Here is a 22,210-nt window from a genome sequence, read left to right as displayed (position 1 = left end):
AGAATTTTTTTTTTTTTTTAAAGAAAAGAATAGCTAGCTGCTTGTAATGCCTGATAATCACACAGAGGCTTTTCTCCTTTCAGGATACACAAACCACAGAACTCCGATGACTCACCCTGAAAGAGCTTTTAAATATACCAGGGACGGAAGGGCATGCTGTTTTTGCCTTAAAACTTCCTGTCAAACTCAGAAACTGAACATATGTAAATATTTTTTGGACAAAGTTCTACCAATAATGAGAAATTCACCTCTCTGTAACCCTTCCGGTGAGAGAGCCTTGCCTATCTTTTGAACTGTCAGATTGTATCCTGTTTGCTGCACATATCCTTTTTTATTACTGTCCAAAGCACAATCTTTTAATCTATGAAACTACTGTCTGCACACCAAGGGCCATAGTGTCTTCTTGTGAGGATGTAACTCATTATCTTTAATAATTACAAGTTGTGCGTGAGTTGACTTTCTGTCAGTGGGAGATGAGTTATTTGTCTAACTCATTTGGACCGTATGCTCTTTGGGACAGGGACTCCCATTTACTAGGTGTGACGGGTCGGATCACAGAAACCCCCTTGGGGCTGCCAACCAGGGCTGGTGCAAGGAAGTTTCGCGCCCTAGGCAAAACTTCCACCTTGCGCCCCCCCAGCCCTGCGGCAGCTCCCCCCTCTCTGCCCTGAGGTGCCCCCCCATGGCAGTTCCCCCCCTCTCTGCCCTGAGGTGCCCCCCCCACGGCAGCTCCCCACCCCAGCTCACCTCTGCTCCGCCTCCTCCCCGAGCACACCACCCCTCCCCTCCCAGGCTTGCGGTGCCAAACAGCTGATTGGCGCCACAAGCCTGGGAGGCGGGAGAAGTGGAGCAGCGACGGCGTACTCGGGGAGGCGGCCTCAGGGAGGGGGCATAGGAACACTGTAAAAAAAATGGGGGCACCGCTTTTTGGGGCCCCCAAATCTTGGTGCCCTAGGCAACTGCCTAGTTTGCCTAAATGGTAGCACTGGCCCTGCTGCCAACGGATGTGTTGAGACTACTACTGCCTCTGCTTTCCCTGCCAGGTTGGGACTCCAGCACCCTGCCTTGTTGACCCAGACATGTCAGCCTGCTCCAACACAGACCCAGGGTCTGAACCACATGTCCCAAAGCTGCAGACTTAACTGAAAGCAACTTAAGAAGTGTTCCTGTCTTTAACACTCAGATGCTCAACTCCCAGTGGGGTCCAAACCCCAAATAAATCCATTTTACCCTGTATAAAGCTTATACAGGGTGAATTCATAAATTGTTCGCCCTCTATAACACTGATAGAGAGGTATGCACAGCTATTTCCCCCCCCCCCTCCGGTATTAATACATACTCTGGGTTAATTAATAAGTAAAAAGTGATTTTATTAAATACAGAAAGTAGGATTTAAGTGGATCCAAGTAATAGCAGACAGAACAAAGTGAATTACCAAGCAAAATAAAATAAAACACGCAAGTCTAAGCCTGATACAGTAATAAAACTGAATACAGATAAAATCTCACCCTCAGAGATGTTTCAATAAGTTTCTTTCACAGACTGGACGTCTTCCTAGCCTGGGCACAATCCTTTCCCCTGGTACAGGCCTTGTTCCAGCTCAGGTGGTAGCTAGGGGATTTCTCATGATGGCCGCCCCATTTGTTCTGTTCCACCCACTTATATATCTTTTGCATAAGGCAGGAATCCTTTGTCCCTCTGGGTTCCCACCCCTCCTTCTCAATGGAAAAACACCAGGTTAAAGATGGATTCCAGTTCAGTTGACATGATCACATGTTACTGTAAAACTTCATTAACCACTTGCCAGCACATACGTATACAGGAGGACTTACAAGTAAAACAGAGCCATCTGCAGTCAATTGTCCTGGTTGATGGGAGCCATCAAGATTCCAAACCACCATTAATGGCCCATACTTTGCATAATTACAATAGGCCCTCAGAGTTATATTTCATATTTCTAGTTTCAGATACAAGAATGATACATTCATACAAATAGGATGAGCACACTCAGTAGATTATAAGCTTTGTAATGATACCTTACAAGAGACCTTTTGCATGAAGCATATTTTAGTTACATTATATTCACACTCATTAGCATACTTTCATAAAATCATATAGAGTGCAACGTCACACTAGGTTTCTAGAGGGTCTAGCACAAGGGGGTCCCAGTCTGGTTGGCATCTTGATGTTACTGCAACATAAACATTAAATAATCAAATAATAGTCATCCATGGAACCACAAGCGTGAATCCCAATAGAGCCGACTCAGCCCCTGATCCTTCCAAAGTAAACACAATGAACGCCACACACTTTACTATGTGCATGGCTACCAAAGGAGACCTTAAAAATGGAGGTCCTCTTTGTTATGGTGAACATCGGGAGTGAAATTATAGTCCCATCAAAGTCAATGGCAAGACTCCCATTAACTTCAATGGGGTCACGATTTCACCTTGGGGCTCTTTTGGGCAGGCTTCTTCAGGGGTCTGTTCTGTCTCACCTGCTGCCCACCACACATACAGGGCTGCTCAGGGAAACAGTGAAGCCTGTTGGGCCTCAGTGTCATCAATATGCAGATGTCAGGCAGCCATCCATCTTTTTATTGCACTCAGACAAGGCAACGTCTTCGCTATCCGGGTACCTGGTCAAGTTTCGGACTTAGATGAGAATGAGTTGTCTGAAGCTCAATTCAGATAGGACAGAGAGGATTCTAGATGGATTGGGGAAGTAATAAAGGTGAAATTCACCCATGGGCAGAGAGGCCGCAGGAGGCCTATGTACTACTTAAGACCTCAAAGTAAAGTGAATTGGTGCATTGGCCTTTTTTGGGATTCTGTACAGAAGTGGATTCCACCCTTCGTGAATGATAGGAATAGCATCTGTACACCCTTTGCCAATGGAGTTCTTATTATGGGGAATTCTTCTGAATCCCTAAATGCCCCAGGAATTGCAATTTGCTGCGGTAGCCAGAAGTATCATTTATCATTCATGAATGGAGTGAGGATTACAACTATTTCTCTGAGTGACAGAAATCCATGCCTTTGTCACTCCCAGAGTGAAATACTCCAGTGAGAACTGCACAGACTAACACTTGAAGACCATATAGAAGTGGTGCAACTTGTTTACTCAAAAGGTGTAAGCTTCAGGGAGCAAATGACACCATACCTCCAAGACTGCACTGGCTTCATTCATGCCATGCAGGTTTTAAATTTACCCTCTCCAAGTGTTACAAGTGACTACATTTCAGTGGTGTTTTAATATGCCTAGTTTGTTTAGGAAGAAAGGCTCTTTACAAATGTAAATTACTACACTTGAAATGTTTAATCCTGATTTGCATTTATCTTTCAGCCAAACTAATATCTCCCTCTTAGTCGGAAAATTCTCCCAAAATAATTGGGCAATGCAGGTATGCATTATCAGTACAGATATCTGTGGCCCACCAAACTCTGTAGGAAAACTTAAATCTAATTTTGAAATAAACTATATGAAGAACATATGCTTTATTTTTGTACTTAATTCACATTAAAAAACAAAAAAATATCCAAATATACCTGAATCTGTTCCAGAATGTCAGGCTTGCTGCATGGGGGCATCACAGAAACCAGGGGCTCTTACCCCAAATGTTAGATGCAGCTTGTAGAAAAGCCCATGGGGCTTTGTTCCTATGGTGCTCAGGAGCTTGCAGACTTCTAGAAGGAATGTTGCAATGGGGAAGCAGACTGTGGTCAGCTGGAAGCTGGGAAGAGCAGACCGGGCTAATTGAGGAGACCAAAGAAAGCCTTGCTTTGGAACCTCTTCATTTAAAAATGTACATGGTCAAGCTGCTAGTGGACAGGGGCCAGGGAAAGGACCTTTCTTGCATAATGTAGGTCTAATGTGATCCATTTGATTATCTTAATTAAAAAGCCAATTAAATACACAATACAGCTGACAGTTTTGCTATACAATGTAGATGTCTCATCGATTTCGGTTTACATAGGTTTACAGAATGGTTACGTTTCTGAACCCTCACTTCTCATTACCACCCACGTGTGCATCAGTCTGCATTCACACAAGCTCTTTGCAGATCTCAAGAAGAATGAGCCCACAGAGGCTACAACAGGAAGGAATTGTAACTGCTGGATGTGATGACAGAAAAATTGTGACTCATGTGAAAGTCAAGCACTTGGGGCAGCGTGATTCACACACATTTATAAAGTTTAGCTGCCAAGCCCATCTAGTTCCCCAGGACAAAGAAACTCACTAAACTAGCTGCTCCCTGCAAGCACCAAATAGGATATCCGCTAAAAAGTCAATTGTAAATTAAGCATACGGAAGAAAAACGCCACTGAACATACTGTACAAAGTCCCTGTACATTTCATCTATACTATAGTTGAAATATACAGTATTTCATCTGTACTATAATTATACCTAACACCCCCCTGGGACGGAACCATCAGGTCTTCCATAGAACATGGAACACTATGTGTCTAAACCATTCAGATTGTGCTCATCACTGTACCATGAATGCCTAATAAAGTTACCATCACCACAATATAAAGACCCATGAGTGCTCCACTACCCTCCCTCCTTCCCCTTAAGGAACCAGGGAAATCTATAGTTAGCTTAAAAAAAAAAAAACCTGCATTTCTTCATCTCACATATTCTTTCAAGATCTGCAATCACATCCTAGTGCTCAGTCTTTTCTTCATATTTCTATGGCCCACATTATGCATGGATGAATCAGTAGGTTGAGGGAAAGTCAAAGCTTCTGTCAAATCCTTGCTTTGTTAGCACTAGCAAAGTCCTACAGCAGGAGTTCTCCACCTTTTACATAACACAACCCACTTTTTCATACCAGGATCGTCTTCCAGTGTCCCTGCCTTCTAGACAGGACTCCCTCTCCTTAAACAATAGTGGATCAATAGAGTGCTCGAACCCCACCCTCTTCCCATATAGACACATACTCTAACACCTGTTTGCAACCACCAGGTTGAAGACCTGTGTCCTACCGTAGTGAGATCTAGCAGAGGGATTCAGATTTTAGGCCTACTGTAATCAAGTCTATGGGGGTAATTATGTGGGGTTGTGACGGGGCTCACTCACCACGCTAGCACCTCCTGCTGGCTGTCTTGCAGATAAGCTCTCCATGTTAGCGCGCCCTCTTCGGGTGGTGCCTCACCACCGTCACTCCTGCTCTAGGACCCACATCTCTCCAAGGACCGCGATGTCCTCTTCAGCGACACAGGCCTCCGGCCACACCACACACTGTGCTCCCCCCTTCCAGGGGACCTGCAGTCTGCTGTTCCGCCACTTTCCTTAGTGGCTACTGCAGCAAATTGTCTGTCCACTTCCTCGTGGCTCCAGCATCCTGTTTGCCCTTTCCTCAGGGCCTCCACCTGCAAACCCCAGCCGCTAGCCAGGAGCTGTCTCTCGCTCTCCCAGTCCCTGCTAGCAGTACTGCTCTGTCCAGGGTGCTGGCAGTTCTCTCAGTCCTTCCTCCCTGGGCTCCCAGCAGAGAACTGCCCTCTCTGCCCTGCAGCTCCCTTTTTATATGGGCCTGCTTGGCCCTGATTGGCTGCTCCCTTCAGCCCATCTCTGATTGGCTGCCTCCTGCGCCGCTTCCCTAGGGCTCTATTAACCCCTCAGGGTCCCATGTCGGGCCAGCGCCCCATCACAGGGTGTACATGGCAATTTGCTGCAAAGGTCACTGCTACCCTGAAATCCTTCTCTGTGGCACAGACCACTGAAGGGAGAGGAAGTACATACATCAGGCAAGACTGAGACAGGCCTGTGGGAGACTTAAAAGAGGCCTGGTGAGAGCCAAGACATTTGTTGATGTAGATTATATGTGCATTTTTGTGCACATGGTAATGAACCTACCTTTCTGAACATCAGGTCCTAAGGGCCAGACTCTGTCACCCTTACATACATCGAGTCCCATTTTCTTCATGAGGATTTCCCTCACAATAAGGTCCCACTCCATTAGTAAGGGTGTCAGGACATGGCCCATAATGTTTATAAAAAAACCTTTGCAAATATGAAGCACAATTTAAATGCTAATTATTAGATGTTCTTAAAGATGATCAGCAACTAGGAGCAAGAAAACTCACTGGATGAATTTAATGCTGATGTCCTGAGCTCCATCTGTCGATAATGGCCCTATGCAGTGTTTTGTAGCTGTGTTGATCTCACGATCTTGGAAAGACAAAGTGGATAAAGTAATAGCTTTTGTTGAAGAAGAGCTCCGTGTAGGCTCAAAAGCTTGTGTCTCACCTGCAGGAGTTTATCCAATAGAAGATATTACTTCACCCACTTTGTCTCCATAATGGGCCTGTTCCTTTTATGGATTTTCAGGCACTGTGATCTGCAGGCCACACTCATGCGATTTCCCCTTATTTGCCCATCCCAGCAGATTTCACCACACTGCCCGCTGACTCCTCCTGAAGGCGCATCATCCCTTCCAATACCTTTTAATGCACAAAGGGCCCTTTTTCACTACCAGGGGAAGGAGTACTTTCTGAAATCACTGTTTCTATTAGTACTCATTTATGCAATGACATTTTCTTGTGTGTGGACAACCCAGAAGTCACCACAGCAAGAAATAGTATTGATAAGATGTAGAAAGACAATTAATTCAGGGAAATCCTGTGGCTTGTGTTATACAGAAGGTCAGACTAGAAGTTCACAGTGGTCCCTAATGGCCTCATAATCTATGAATAAGACAACTAAAAATAGAAAACACCTTGTTACCATGTTTCTGGGGCTGGACATGGGCACAAGAGAGCGTGTTTTGGTCATAAGGACATTGTTATAAACTATCAGCACATGTGATAAACACTCTGGGTGAGAGAGAACCTATCAAGGCTCAAATTAAAGGGGAAGTTGTAGGGGTGGCAAAGGGAAAACAAAGTTCCTCTTCTCAAAATAAGTCAATCATCTTAATCTCATAGGCAAGGACAGAAGTATTTCCATTAAATATTTACTATTCAAGCCCTGCTTGTCACAGTCCCTATGAACTTTGATTTCTTTCCTAGAGGTTCAATTCTATGCAATGTCTTCCACCTAATTAATATACAACATTAGTTCTATGCTATATGCAATTAGCCAAGAGAACTCACTTTGCCTATTTTTTTTCAATTTTTTCAATTTTTTTTCATTGACTATTTGTTTTCTTTTTTTAATCTTCCTCCTTCCTCTTTCAATGTTCCCCTGTAATCAAAAATACAGAGGAGATCATGGAGTAAGAGTCCAGTCAATACAATCATATGTTGCAGGCAATCTAAAAATTACACAGTGGGGCTCAGCTCTCCCTTACAGCTCTACCAAACACTTAAATAAATAAAAAGTGAGATTCCATTGGTTAAAACACTTTACAGTGTGCAATCCCTGTCCCGTTTCAAACACACACTCCTCCCACGTGGAGAGTGACTGGGAAGGGGGGAAACTTGAAAATGTGTAACTAATTATTTATTCATATTATTAAAAGCTCAGCACCAGCTGTTGCAGTGCTGGAGACTGACTGGTGATCAATGTGCTGATTTCAGCTGTGATTGCACATCACCAGCCAGAATTGCAAAAGGAATCCGCTGCAGTGAACCTGTGTAAGTGGCAAAGGAGACAATACAACATGCAGTTGGGATGCCAGACCTCTGTTTAGAACAGATTGCATGGTTTTTATAATGATGGTTTTAGAATTAGCAAAACATCAAACTATTTTACTTCAAATGGAGGGTGAGGGAGAAGAAGTGTTGAATAGACCATGGACAAAAGTGATAGGTTAGGCTCATCATGATCACACATGCCACTCCTGTAGATATATAACCTAAATAATTAGTAACACAATTCACACATGCATTCTCTCTCGTGTAACTACTTGTATATTTGTGAGAGGTTTAATCTTTTTTCCTCCATAATATTCAGGTTCTGAACACCACATTACTTGTATTTATTCAAATATCTTGATATTAACGATAGGTGAACCTCTCAGTAAGTTTGGAGGGTCCATCAGGATAATAATCACCTATCGGTATTTCCTTGGCCCAGAAAGCAGCCTGGAAATCTTGCTAGGAGAGATTTGGAACTGCACTCACATGGTATTTTCTAACAGTATTTTGGTTCTTCTGCTTCCAGCTGAAAACAGGAAGTGATACAATAAAATGCATCAAAGTGAAAAAAGAAAAGTTAACTGAATTTTTTCCAAACGTTTGGTTCAGGGTCGGCTTAGATTTTGGCTGGGGATCTGAGTTGATATTTGTTTTATCTGAATCACTTCACCCACCCCTAACTGGTATCCTGTCTTTTAAAAATACATTTGGAGGCTTATCCATGCTTCCAACTAGTAAATAAGCCCTGTACAATAATAAGAGAAGCTTCTCATGACCTCAGGAAATTGCTCAATAGCTACAGAGCTTGGGTGGTTTCAAGCATCACAAATGAATTACTGAGGTACCATCTTTTTTGCCTCTCTGTGAAATGCAGAAAATGTGCACTTCCATAAGGCAACCTCAGAACAGACTGAAGATGATGCCAAGAAAAGCAGATCATACATTTGTCCCATCATGACAGATTATTCTGCTTTCACATGGACTTGTTTTTCATGTGGCAAATAAGCATTTATCAAAGCAAGATATCTAGAAATATGTTGGATGCTTTTGACAAGTTGTGGTGGGGAAACACACTGTCTGTGGTAGATGGGGCAAACAAAGGCTTGCCTTTTTAGACAGGTCATGAAGGGAGCTCTTCCCATGGTCTAGGCATATTTTATTGTTTTAAGGGTTAGAGAATCTTTCCAAATGCTCTAGTAACCACAATCTAGAAAGCAGTACAAGCCAGTGTGTGGCCTCCAGGAAGTTCAGGTGTAAAAAACAAATCTTGAAACCTGTTGAGATTGGCGTTAAACTACTCATATGGGACCAGAGACTCAGTTGATGTCAACCATGATAACTCCTTTGACTACAATAATTTACACTACCTCATCCACATCCGGGATCAGCACATAAGACGAGTGCTACCAGGGACAGAACTGAGAAAGGGGAGCTAACCTGCCTGTACACAAGAGGTGGCATAACTGGCCTGTAACTCAACCAGTCTGTGCCTGTGTTTTGTTGCAGCATCGAAATTCATGGGTTTGGCTGAGCCTTCATTCCTTTGGGTCACTGAGAAAGGACCTTTTTATTTTTGTTTTAGATCTCTATACCTTCAAAGACATTACAAATGGAAAAGGCCTACTCAGTCCTCTAACCCAGTTTCCTGCTAGTGCAAGAGTCTTCCGTACAGTACAGGTTGAACCTTTCTAGTCTGGCACCCTCGGGACCTGACCAGTGCCGAACCAGAGAATTTGCCGAACCATGGGAGGTCAGTGCAGAGTGCCAATGGGTCTCCATAGGTGCAGGAAGTAGGGGTGTGGGGAGTGCTGCAGCACCTCTAGTCTTTGCACCCAGCCTGGCCCCCCACCCAGGAGCCCCACTGCCACCCAGGGTCCCAGCCACCGGCCCCAGGTCCTCCTCCTCCCTCCCGGAGCTTGAATGCTGCAAATCAGCTGTTCGCGGTGCTCCGGAAGCACTGGGAGGGAGAAGGAGGAGGAGTTGGTAAGCGTGGGGCCGCCAGCGCAAGAGGCACGGGGGGAGGGGCAGAGGGGGGAGCTTGGCGCCGGTGGCTGCTCCGCACCCACTAATTTTCCCTGTGGGTGCACCAGCCTGGAGCACCCATGGAGTCAGCACCTACGCCGGACCATGGATGTTGCTGGACCAGGGAGTGTCGGATTAGAGAGGTTCAACCTGTATTTGTTTCTAGTGCTTTGTCCAGTCAGTTTTTAAAAGGTCTCTAGATTTGGGGCTTCCATCACCTCTCTTGTGAGACTCATTCAGAGTCATTTCATTGTGAAGAACCATTCCTGCCATTCCGCCTACATTTTCCTCTTCTTGATATTATCCTCTTGCTTCTAGTTTTATCCCCTTATATCCTGGTAATTAAAGGCCTGAACCAAAGTCGATTGCAGTAAAGAAAATCATTCCATTGGCTTTAACAGACTGTGGATCAGGCCCTATTTCCTTTTCTCTCTTGATATTATCTCCCTGAAAGGAGAGACTTACACAAACAGCTAGCAATATTTTCCCTGTGAAGTACCAAGATTGTATCAACAGGAAGACATTATGGGGACAAGCTTTTATATCGACAAGTTCTGAGCTTCCTGAATTTCATTGGTGTTTGAATTTATTAGTTGCTTTGGTAAGGTAAAAAGGCAAAGCAAAACCTTCTCCCCCTGATTTGTACCCCACCAAATCTCATGCACCATTGCCAGCATCAAACATTCAAAACTCATGTGTCGGGGCACAAATACCGTGAGTCTAGCTTAAAAATTCTGAGAGTTTTTAAAATAATTTGCCTTTCTATTGCTGATCCTTTAGGGTTCAGATTTTCAAGCATTTCTCTGCAACCGTGAGACCTAGAATCTTACTTAGCTTTCATTTAAAATAAACAAAGCAGAGATTCTCACAATCACACAATTCCAGGAACAGTGGCCTTAAGAAAAACACCAAATATCACAAGTTTTGCAATAAAGACAAGTAAAGGTGGCTGGAGAGTTGGGTTAGATTCATGGCAATACACTGAGAAGTTAGGTAAAAACAAAATACTGTTGCTGACATGTTGCAACATAACACTTCTCTAATTTCTTAGAATTCAGAATGAGAAACCAAAAACAGAGCCACAACTCTCCCCATCTTACTGTAAGCTAGCTGGCTGGCTGCAGACTGATGGTTGCTAGGCCCAGGTTACGCTCTTCCCTAGAGACCCCCTAGCCTGCAAGCAGGACCAGGAAAAAAAACCCTGAAATTTAAAGTGACAACCTACAGTTTTAACAGAGTTTTCAATACATCACAATTTGTGCAGGAGAAAACACCACTGGTTCAAATCTGGCAAGGGCTGCTCCATCATATCCTGCACCAGCTCAGCCACTGAACTCCACCACCTCCTGCGCCGCGACCCTCCATCCTGTCATCTGGAGAGGCAGGAGGTGTGGCAGACAGCTGCTCCCCTACACCCAATTCCCTGGTCCCTGGGAGGCCTTACGCTAGCAGCATAAGTTACAGCTGCAGAAAATGGTTGAGAATCAGGGAGCCACAATCTGCTCCCTGTTGACTGCTGCACACACACTGCACCTGAACTTTGCTAAGTCTAACACAGCCTGTGTGCAGTGGAGAATCTAGCCCACAGAGATCAAATAAGTTGATTAAGAAGCCTAAGCAGGTGACAGTTTTATATAGTAACTTTTCTGATTATAACCACACTAACCACACTCCTGAGTGTAACCACACACTTACCAGTCAATCTATAAAATTCAGCCTTTTTGTATCTGCTTTAATGCACTGAACTCAGCTGCTGTTCTTTCGTATTGAAAATTCTCAGAACAGTGGCTGTTATTACCAGTATGCAAGGGGTGTGTCACTTGGAGTTTCCAAACTTGGGGCAGCAAATGCCTTTTGTATTAAGCAAGAGACATGAAAGGCTAAATTCTGCTCTCCATTACTGCCATGCAGCCCTACTGTAGGCAATGGGGCCAATAGATGAAACTAAGAGTTGAATATGGCCCAAGGAACATCACAAAAGGCTGTCCCCAATCTGCAGTCCTGCTCAGGTACTGTCATTAATAGAAATATACTGAATGAATCAGAATGGAACCCTTTTGTTCTCCAGTACTCTATATTGGAGTCAGAGGATAGGTAAGTACACACTGCAACTAAGGACAAACTAGCTAGAGCTGAGATTGAATGGAAGGTATATATCCACTGTCTACATTTAATTCATTCAACAGATGCAGTTTTGCTCTCAGAGAATCTCCTGAGCTTGGGTTTTTACTATTTTAGGAAACAATATCATATCATATATGCCTTCTTCCTCTTCTCATGTGCTGAAATTACAGTCTATTTGGGATTGAACTGGAGTTTGGGGATTTTTTTTCTTCCTGTTACTTACAATATGAAATCCCGTAGATGTTCGTGTACTGTAAAATGTGACACCTTTTGTTATTTTTCCCCTGGATGGTTAATCATGAATTTCTTGGAAACTTGTCCTTCCTTGGCTTTTGTGACTCCATCCTCTCTTCCTATATATCTGATCACTTACATCTCATTTGGTGGGTTCTCCTTTTCCTGTCTGCACATTTTGGTGGTTCTCCACCACAACTCTGACCCTGACCCCCCTCTTCTATGCTCTCTCCCTAAGGGACATGATCAGATCATGCCGCTTCAGCTACCATTGTTATGCAAATTACTCACAAATCTACCCTACCACTCATGAATTATCTCCATCCATCCACTCCTCCAACTCAGCCTGTCTTGCCATCATCGTAAGTTCTATCTCCTTCTCTTTCCTCCACTCTCCCTTCTTGCCTCCCATACCTTTCGGTGTCTTTATTGATATTACCAGCCTCCTCCCACAATGTGGATATCACCTTTGACTCTGTCCCTCTCTCTCTATCCCAAACATACTAGTAGAATTCAAATCTTGCCATTTCTTCCTCCCTAATGTTTCACAGAGCCAAGCATTTCTCTCTGTCCACCCTCTTGCCCAGAACCTTACCTCTGGACTTAACTATTCCAACCCGCTCCTCCCTGGCCTACCCAAAACCTCTAGCTCCATTCAAAATGATGAGGTTGTGATAATCTTACAGACCTTTTATTCTGTCCAAATCTCCTCCACTGGCTCCCCTCCCACCACTGCATCAAATTTGATTTTCCTATCTTCACTTTTAAGGGCCTTCACAGCTCCTCTCTTCCTTACTTATCTGCTCTTGTATTTTTTGAGTGACTACATTCTCCCTCTACTCCATGAATGACGCCAGCCTTGATCACCCATTCTTCCACTTCCCCCACAAGGGCCTTTGCACTTTCTTACACATTGCACCTCATGCATGGAGTGCTCTCCCTGGTTCCAGCAGGCATTGAAAGAGAGGCAGGATGGCCCAGAAGACAGGGCACTCCAGAAACCTGGGTTCAATTCTTGGCTCTGCCATTAACAGGCCACTTCACCTCTCTATGCTTCTATTTCCTCTCCCACCTTTTTTCTGTCTTGTCTAGTTAGAGATTAAAAATCTTTGAGGCACGGATTGTCTCTTATCATGTGTTCATACAGTGACAGCCACAATGGGGTCCCAATCTTGGTTGGGTGCTATTGTAATCCAAATAAATAAATAAATAAATAATAAAAGATAAGGTGCTGACAGCTTTATTTTTCAGAGCTTTGTTTGTATCTTTCTACTTGCTAAAAACCTAACAATACAGGGCACAGGCTCAAGCAATATAAACTACTTAACACAACCCATTTCTGGTATTAAATGGCATTTTATTTGCTGTTTGATTGGTATGATTTGATTTATATCACATCTCAGATGAATGCCTTCGTGTCATTTTTACCATGGCTCTCTGACTTTGCAGCATATAGTAATCATCACTATATCTATGCAGACTGGAATAGGGTAATAAAAAGAGTAGCTGTAACACAGTTTCTTCTTCTCTCCTAATATCAATAACCCTTTTCTTTCAGAGACAAGCTCCAGTACACTTGCATGGCAAATTGCATCATTGCCCTGTAAAATACTATATTATCGACTACTATTTTTTTGATACCAACCAAAGGAATTAATAGGAAACCCACCACCCACCTCCCACATTTACTCTTATTCAATGGTGTTGAGGACTTGTAATAGTTTCCAAAAAATGCTTGTCTCATTGCAGGATTGGGTCCTAAGCTGCAGCAAAGTAAAACATATCAATGCCCTGAATATGACCTTCAAAGGAAAAATAATTTGGGGCTTATAGCAGTGTTTGCTTCTTTATATGTGCAAAGAAAGCCTATTTAACTCCAGTGCCTCATAAACACTTGGGAGAAATGGTTTCTTCATTCAAGGTTCTACTCTCCCATACCTTTGTTTATAATGTAATTGCTCATAACCTATACCTCTCTGAAATCCTTTTCCTCTTTCCCCCCCCCATAAAAAAAAAGGACAGCAAAAGAACCTGGGAACATCAAACCTGTGATCCCTGATATCTCTAAGCTTAAAAATATCAGGAAAAAATCAGCTCTTCTTCATAAGTCACAAGGAAACACACCCATTTTAAAAACATCTATTGCAAGTCACCTTGAAAAGCCTACTACTTATAAGTCTACTGAGAACTAATTCCATTAATCCTTGCTATTACCCACTTAAAGAATTCTTCCCTTTTCAATTTGTATTTTGTACATAAAGTTTGGCCAACAACATTTCATGCCATGGCTTATTAAACTCTTTAAATATGCTAAACTTCCTCTTTCTTCCTGTCTATTTTTTTTCCACCAAAGCCTTCCGGATATTTGTTAGAAGTCAAAGACTGTTAACAATGAAGTAAGCGGATATGTCCACCCACATTCACAGCCTTGTGGTCAGTCCTACAGATTCATTCTTGTCATTTACTACAAGTGCTTATATCCTAAATTCCCAGTATCCAGGGCTGAGCCCCAGCACCTCTAGGCTTGGCAGTTCATAGCCCTGGCACCTCTGGGCTTGCCACATCAATTAGGAAAGTAAAAACATTGCTTGAGTGTCGACACCTAATTGCTTGAGCCCCGGCACCTCATTCACTTCAAATTAAGCACTGCCTGTATCCCAGTCTCCTGATTAATTGGAGTGTTTGATTACAGTGGCACTCCAAATATTTTGTCAAACACAGGTTATGAAATGTGCAAAGAACGGAAATGGAAAAAGACTTTGGTGGATAATAAAAGGGCTAACAAGAAATGATTAAAAACTTAAAAGATCAGGGGATGGAAATTAGAACATTTGCTTACAGATTTTACTTCACAGACTTTAAGGTCAGAAGGGACCATTATGATCATCTAGTCTGACCTCCTGCACAACGCAGGCCACAGAATCTCACCCACCCACTCCTGTAACAAACCCCTAACCTATGCCTGAGTTATTGAAGTCCTCAACTTGTGGTTTAAAGACCTCAAGGTGCAGAGAATCCTCCAGCAAGTGACCCATGCCCCACACTGCAGAGGAAGGCGAAAAACCTCCAGGGCCTCTGCCAATCTGCCCTGGAGGAAAATTCCTTCCCAACCCCAAATATGGCGATCAGTTAAACCCTGAGCATGTGGGCAAGACTCACCAGCCAGCACCCAGGAAAGAATTCTCTGTAGTAACTCAGATCCCACCCCATCTAACATCCCATCACAGACCATTGGGCATATTTACCTGCTAATAATCAAAGATCAATTAATTGCCAAAATTAGGTTATCCCATCATACCATCCCCTCCATAAACTTATCAAGCTTAGTCTTGAAGCCAGATATGTCTTTTGCCCCCACTACTCCCCTTGGAAGGCTGTTCCAGAACTTCACTCCTCTAACGGTTAGAAACCTTCATCTAATTTCAAGTCTAAACTTCCTAATGTCCAGTTTATATCCATTTGTTCTTGTGTTCACATTGGTACTAAGCTTGAATAATTCTTCTCCCTCCCTGATATTTATCCCTCTGATATATTTATAAACAGAGTCAGTCTGTCTGGCCTTACATACCTCTCAATTACCTTTTGATTTCTTATATACTGAACCAGGCTACATGATCTCACAAGAGAGAATTTCATGCAACTCTTAGAAATAGGCCCTGGATCTTGGTGACCTAATTTAGAGATGGGTGGAGCTCCCACAAATTTCACAAAGCATATAGGAGGTGCAAGTTCTCAGGAGCTTTGAAAATCAGGCCATCAAAGTTGCTCAGCCACTGGGACTAATGAACCTTGGATCAAGCCTTCAAAATGGATAAAACTGAACTGTGGCCACTAATTACACACTAAGTGCTGTCCCATTGCTTGAATTAGTTAGAATAATTGGAAACATTTTGGCAAAGTGCATAGAAACGATCATTCCGGATAACACTGCACCTTTCCAAGTAATTAAAAAAAAAAAAAAAAAGATTCTAAACAGATAATGGCTGAACTGGGTGTGATATTGGCCCTATTTAAATCCTGCTTCTGCCTCTGCAAATATAGCTTATTCGGTAGAATGGGAGTGTTTGTTTTACATGCTTTGCTGGTGTAGATTCCCATTCCTAATATCAGTGCCTACTGTCTATCAGCTAGAATTCTTGCTAATATTCATCTGACAAACCCTTTCTATCATCTCAGCGGAGTGAAAAAGTGTGGTCATTCTCATTTGTGCCTGACATTTCTGGATATGAAAAAGAGAATGTACAAATTCAATCAGTTCTTTATGGAGATTAACTGCTTCTGTTTATAAATGAAACCAGAACATTCAGTGGGGAGTTTGTTTGCTATTATATATTTGAGAAAAGCTTTGGATGAGCATAAGGTTAACTGCATCAAATCAGAGATTCTCTCCTTCAACCCATAGTCAACACTGTACTCTAGAGCCCCTATTAAATGGAGTGTTTCTGGGATAAGAGGCCTGATTCTCCGCTGCCCTGCACCTCGTTTGGCCAGATAGGGCTAGATTTTCAAAAGTACTGAGCACTCGCTATTAGTGCCTGACGTTCAAGTTAATGGGAACTACTGAGTGCTGAGGTTTTTTTGGAAATCTGCCCCTTATACCTGTACAACATGAGTGCAAAGCAGAGCTGGCCAGGGGAAAGAGATGGGGATGAGAATATGCCAGACCTTTTGACGGGATGTAACAGCATGCCCACACCCCCAGGAAGAAATCTGCCAATCTGAGCATTGTCCCATATTAGGGGCTCTGTGCAGTTTGAACAGTCGAACCCTTTAGGCGTGTCTCTACACTTCAAGCTGAGGGTGTGATTCCCAGCTCATGGAGAAATACTCGCGCTGGAGCTGATTGAGCTAGTGCGCTAAAAATAACATGCACCCATGGCAGTGAGAAGGGTGGCAGGGGTAGCTGCCCCAAGTACATGCCTAGGGTCTTGAACAGGTATGTACTCAGGGCAGCTAGCCCATCCCACAGCGCACATTGCCTGGTCTGCATTCTATTTTTAGCCTGCCGGTGTGAGTACTTCTCCTTCAACTGGGAATCACCCAGCTCCAATTGTAGACTTAGCCTATGAATGAAATGTGTCTTTTAGTGCCAGTCAAAAAGAATTTTGGCACAGCCTAATTATACTGCATGTGGAGCCCTTTCCCTCCCCCCTCTAATTGGTGAGGACTCAGAGAAGCAACATGACTCAACGGATGGGGCACTTGAGTAGGAGTTAAGATCACTGTGTTTTACTCCTGACTCAGCCACATGACTTGTGACTTTGGACAAGTCACTTCACCTCTCGGTGCCTCAGTTTCCCCTCCCACCTTCTGTCTGTTTAGACAATAAGCTCTTTGGGGCAGGAACTGTCTCTTATTATGTGTATGTACAGTGCCTAACACAATGGGCTGAAACCTCTATATGCTTCTGTAATACAAATAATAAAATAATAGATGTGGTCATTGTGCTTCCCACTTTACTTATAATCTTAGACTTCTATCAGTTCTGTTTCCTCTAAGATTTTATCAATGAACAACCAAATTCAAACTACTTCACCAGTCACAACCCCAGGCTATATCACAGAATTCATCTTCTTTTGTTTCCACCCTGCCACCTCCACTCTGAAATGACACCCTCTATACCAACCTTGATTCTCCTTCTTCATGGGATACTTTTTCAGTTCCCTTCCCCAAAAATCTCACTACTGCAGTATCACCATATCTGGCAAGACCTGACAGTAGAAATGCAGCACATAATGAAAATGATAACAAGAAGACGAATTGTTAGGAAGTGCAGATGACTAAACTAACTGATCACTTGATTTTATTTATGTAACACCCTGCCCTACCCATTTCCTCACTTGTATATTCTAATTTAATCTAGATTGTCAAATCTCCAGATCAGGGATCTGTCTTTCTCTGTATTATGTAAAATGGCTAGCACACTTTTGAACTCTGTACCAATTATAATAGCAAAATTATGTAGGCAAGATTGGAGGGAAAGTAAGACTACACAAATCAGCATAGAGAAGTTGTAACTATTTAAAAACACAGGGTCCAATCTCGCTCCAATGACAAAATTGTCAGTGGTGCAGAATTAGGGCCACAAGATAAAGAGATAATTTCTCAGATATTTTCCATTGCCTAATATTCACCATGAATCAGGGTGCTCAATGGTTTAACCTAGGGCGGGATGTGACACCCTGTACCCCATGTTGACCACCTCTATAAAATTATGATACATTATGTACAAAGTATGTCTTGTGAGGTATCATATGAAAACTCAATCTTCTGAGCATAATTGTCCTGTTAAAATGCATGTAACAACATAGTGTGTAAAGCTATGAGATTTTACTGTATGATATTACTGAAGTATGGTATGATTCTGGGGAACTCCTACAGACTAGTTCCTTAGAGATAAAGGACTGACCAACACCCAGCCAGGTATTAAGAAACTATCAATTACTTAAGAGGCCATTCTCCAGCAGGTGAGCAGGTATAAACAAGAAATTTACATTTCCTTACAGAGACGGTTCAAACCTCACGTACACAAGAGACTGCTTGTCGCTTGCACCCCAACGGGGGGCAATCCTCAAAGAGGGAAGGGGGGTAAAAGAATGAGAGACAATAGCCTCTACCTCACCACTCCTCCTCCCATCTCTCTGCTCATGACATCCAGGAATACCTGAAGGACATTGAACTGGGGGAGGGGTGCCTGGCTGTGAAATTTACTGCAGTTTATGGTGAGACAAACATTTTGCTTTTACTTTGCTTGTCAAGTTAGGTATTAGCTTGCATATTTAGCTTTTATTTTCTTTGCAACCAATTTTGACTTGTATGCATTATCACTTGTAATCACTTAAAATCTATCTTTCTGGAGTTAATAAACTTATTTTATTGTTTTATCTAATCCAATGTGTGTTCAGATTGAAGTGTTTGGGAAACTCCACTTGAGACAACAAGGCTGGTGCATAATCATTTTCCTATGATGAAATGACAGACTTTCTATGAGCTTATACTGTCCAGGTGGGTATGGAGCAGTACAAGACACACATTTCTGGGGAACAAGGCTGGGACTGAGAATTTGCAGGTGTTACCTTGTATGTCATTCACGAGTGGCTGGGAGAGCATTCATGTATTCAGCTGGGAGTGATTTGACATGCTAGTGGCTGTGTATGAGCAGGACCAGGAGCAGTGGCAGTTCACAGCAAAGCAGTGTAAAAGGCACCCCAGACTGCGGAGTTGAGGGGACACCGCTGTCCAGCAGACCAGAGCGTACCCTGGGGAACATCACACCGAGATTCAATCCTTCCTAGTTACAAAATCATCAGTTATCTGCTTCTGATCCATTACAATGAAAGTTTGGAAAATCATCTAATTCTTCTTAACCACAGGGGCCTGATCCTCAGCTGGTGTACACTGACCTAGGCTGATCTACACCAGATGAGGATCTGGTCCTAGTGGTTGGCAGATGGTCAATAACAAAAAGTCATTTGAGAATGTCCATTCCAATCAAATTTGTAAATTCACGTTGATGGAATTCACACAACCCCTTTAATTCACTTTCGGAAAAACAGTCAGAATAGTGAACTTTTGTCTGCAAGAATATGAGAGGCAAAAGAGTTGTAGATGCTTCTGCAGAATCATATTCATATGATCACAACCTAGATCTTATGTGTAATTTGTCTGTACTGTGACACCCCGAGCACCCTTTGGGTGCTGCAAAATAATAAATCATAATATGTGGTTTCTTATGCAACATTAATGTGGACATGTGATCATGCTGTATCTTTTATGGTGTACAGTAAACCACCTCTAGCGTAATATAAAGTCACACATAACAAGGAAAACAAGAACTGAAAATAACACGTATATGCAATGTGGCTGAGTTCATGTTGTGGCAAAAACTTACACTTTAAAATTTCCTAAGTTCTATTTGCTTGATATCTCATATTTCACGCTGCATTAGCATTCAGAGTTCTTGTTTGGCTGATTTGGGTATTTTTGTTTGGTTTTCTTTTATTTATTTTCATTCAATTTCCTTAAAACAAACCAAAGGGGGAAAGTCACCTTTAAGAGCTTAATTAACTCTTAAATCTTAAGATAAGGTTAATGGTACATTACAACCAAGTTTTATGGTACCTTATATCGGTTCTCAGAGGTATAGCATGTACAGTGAACCCAACAATCTAAGGCTTTTTAGATTTACGCTGCTTTGAAAGACAAAACACAGAGTGTTCTGCTTCTCAGGAACCAACATTTATTTTTATACATCACACTTTTGTAATTTCAGTCATACTGAACCAATATTCTTCCAACTTGGCTTGTTTTCCCTGAGGGCTGTATTGAGCAATTGCCTTATAGCCTGTTCTTGGGTATGGGTATGCAAATATCAATGGCTTTCGCTGGGTTTTATATAACTGGGAGCAGAATGTGCCTTGGGCAATTTGAAGGTTTTATCTTCAGCCACTTTTAAGTCACGGAAGTACAGCTGCAACAGACGGGAAAGGTGTATTCCTTTCTCCACCAAAGCACAGAATCAAAAATGGATTACACTGATTGGACTCAGACTTCCCAAAAACTGATCCTTTGAGCTGTGACCAGACATAGAACATTTCAATCCAAAGAGAGAATTTTGCCTTAAATAAATATAAATAAAAAGTTATACACAACTGAAAAATGGGTGAAAGAAAAACCACCTCTCAACATTCACTAAAGTGTTTCCTGCTACAAACTCTAGGATATTATTATATGTTCTTCCCAAGAGAGGACTTTTCAGTGAGTAGAAGAAAGCAGCAGATATACAAAGCATAGCTGGCTTATGCTCAACCCAGGAAATACAGAAGTGATGCTGGTAGGAAGGGACAATGCCAATTTCCTCACCATCTATCTTAATCTCCCCAGTGATCAAGGGTATCAGTCCCACAATAGATTGAGATGGTGCAAAGACTCCGGGTGTTGCTAGATTCCTCATTAATCCTAGAAATGGAGATTGGAAACCTTGGTGAGAAACTTTTCTACAGCCTTTGTCCTGCCAGGAGGCTTCACCCACTTCTCTCAGATGAGGCCCTAACCACAATTATTCATATTTTCACCACTTCCAGGATGCAATGCTGGTATTTAGTTGACCACTTTACTCTACACAATCCCCCAAGACCACCATGCTCCATACATGATGCAGCTTCCAACAGATTCCAGAAAGATTCCAACAATCCCACAACGTAAACATTCTCAGGGGTGGGACACCAACTCTGGTAATCCTTTCCAGAAGAGATCTAGCTGATCCTCAGGTGAAAAACACTGGTAGAATTAGTATAAAAACAACCTGGTACCGTTAGTGTAGAACAACTTGCCCTCTTAACAAGCATTGATGCTGCTGTGAAAGGTTTAAGTTGGTTCTGCTGAACCACTGAGGAAGGTGAGTTGTTACCTCACCTAAATAAAAGTGGTCCTCTTGAAGAGGGGATGTGGGCTGAGCAGCAGCCAAGCCTGGCAAGAAGATTTGAACTTACCTTTGTATTTTCTTACGATTGTTGTGTTTATTAATAAAGCCAAACCTCAGGAAGGGGGCAAGTTTGAACTTTTTATACTATGTATCTGCATAGCAAAGATGGGAAAAATGCCTACTCAGACACACCTTTGCCCTTTCCCCCCACAATTCATGCTCTTAACCAATGACCCCTCCCCCCCCAAAAAAGCCACAACCCCTATCCCCATGTGGAACAGAGAGAGAACACAACTTTTTTATTATGGGCTTTGGTGCTCTCTAGTTTTGTGCAGCAGTGAGACAGGCATTATAGAAAAACCTTAGCTATAAAGGTAGATGGGAAGAGAGAGAGAGAGAGAGAGATTAAAAGTGGTAAAAGTGAATGGTTGTAAAAGCTTTGGATAGAACAGTTTGGAAAGTTTCTGTGATTTTTTTCAGGATCTATGTGAAACTTCCTCTGAAATGTCCCAGGTACAACCTGGGACCTGCCTAAAGAGCTGCATCCCTGGGCATGTCTGCCTTTTACACCCTGGCTTGTATATAACTACCAATTTACAATATTTCAGCTCAGAATGAAACAGTGTTATCTACTTACTCTTCAATTATAGTGACATTTTATTGTGTAGTATAAAACACATCATATGATTCATAATGAGTCAGCTGGAGAAAGGTCAGGTGAATGTTTCTATTATTGCAATAACCTTGAATACACAAAACTTTCTCACAGATTAAATAAATAAAATGTACTCTTTAACCTTTGCCCTTTGGACCGATCAAGCA

The sequence above is a fragment of the Terrapene carolina genome, unplaced genomic scaffold (genome assembly GCF_002925995.2).
Source record: "Terrapene carolina triunguis isolate 2854851 unplaced genomic scaffold, T_m_triunguis-2.0 Scaffold35022, whole genome shotgun sequence".
NCBI classification, from domain to species: Eukaryota; Metazoa; Chordata; order Testudines; family Emydidae; genus Terrapene; species Terrapene triunguis.
Note: the sequence above shows the minus strand (reverse complement) of the source record.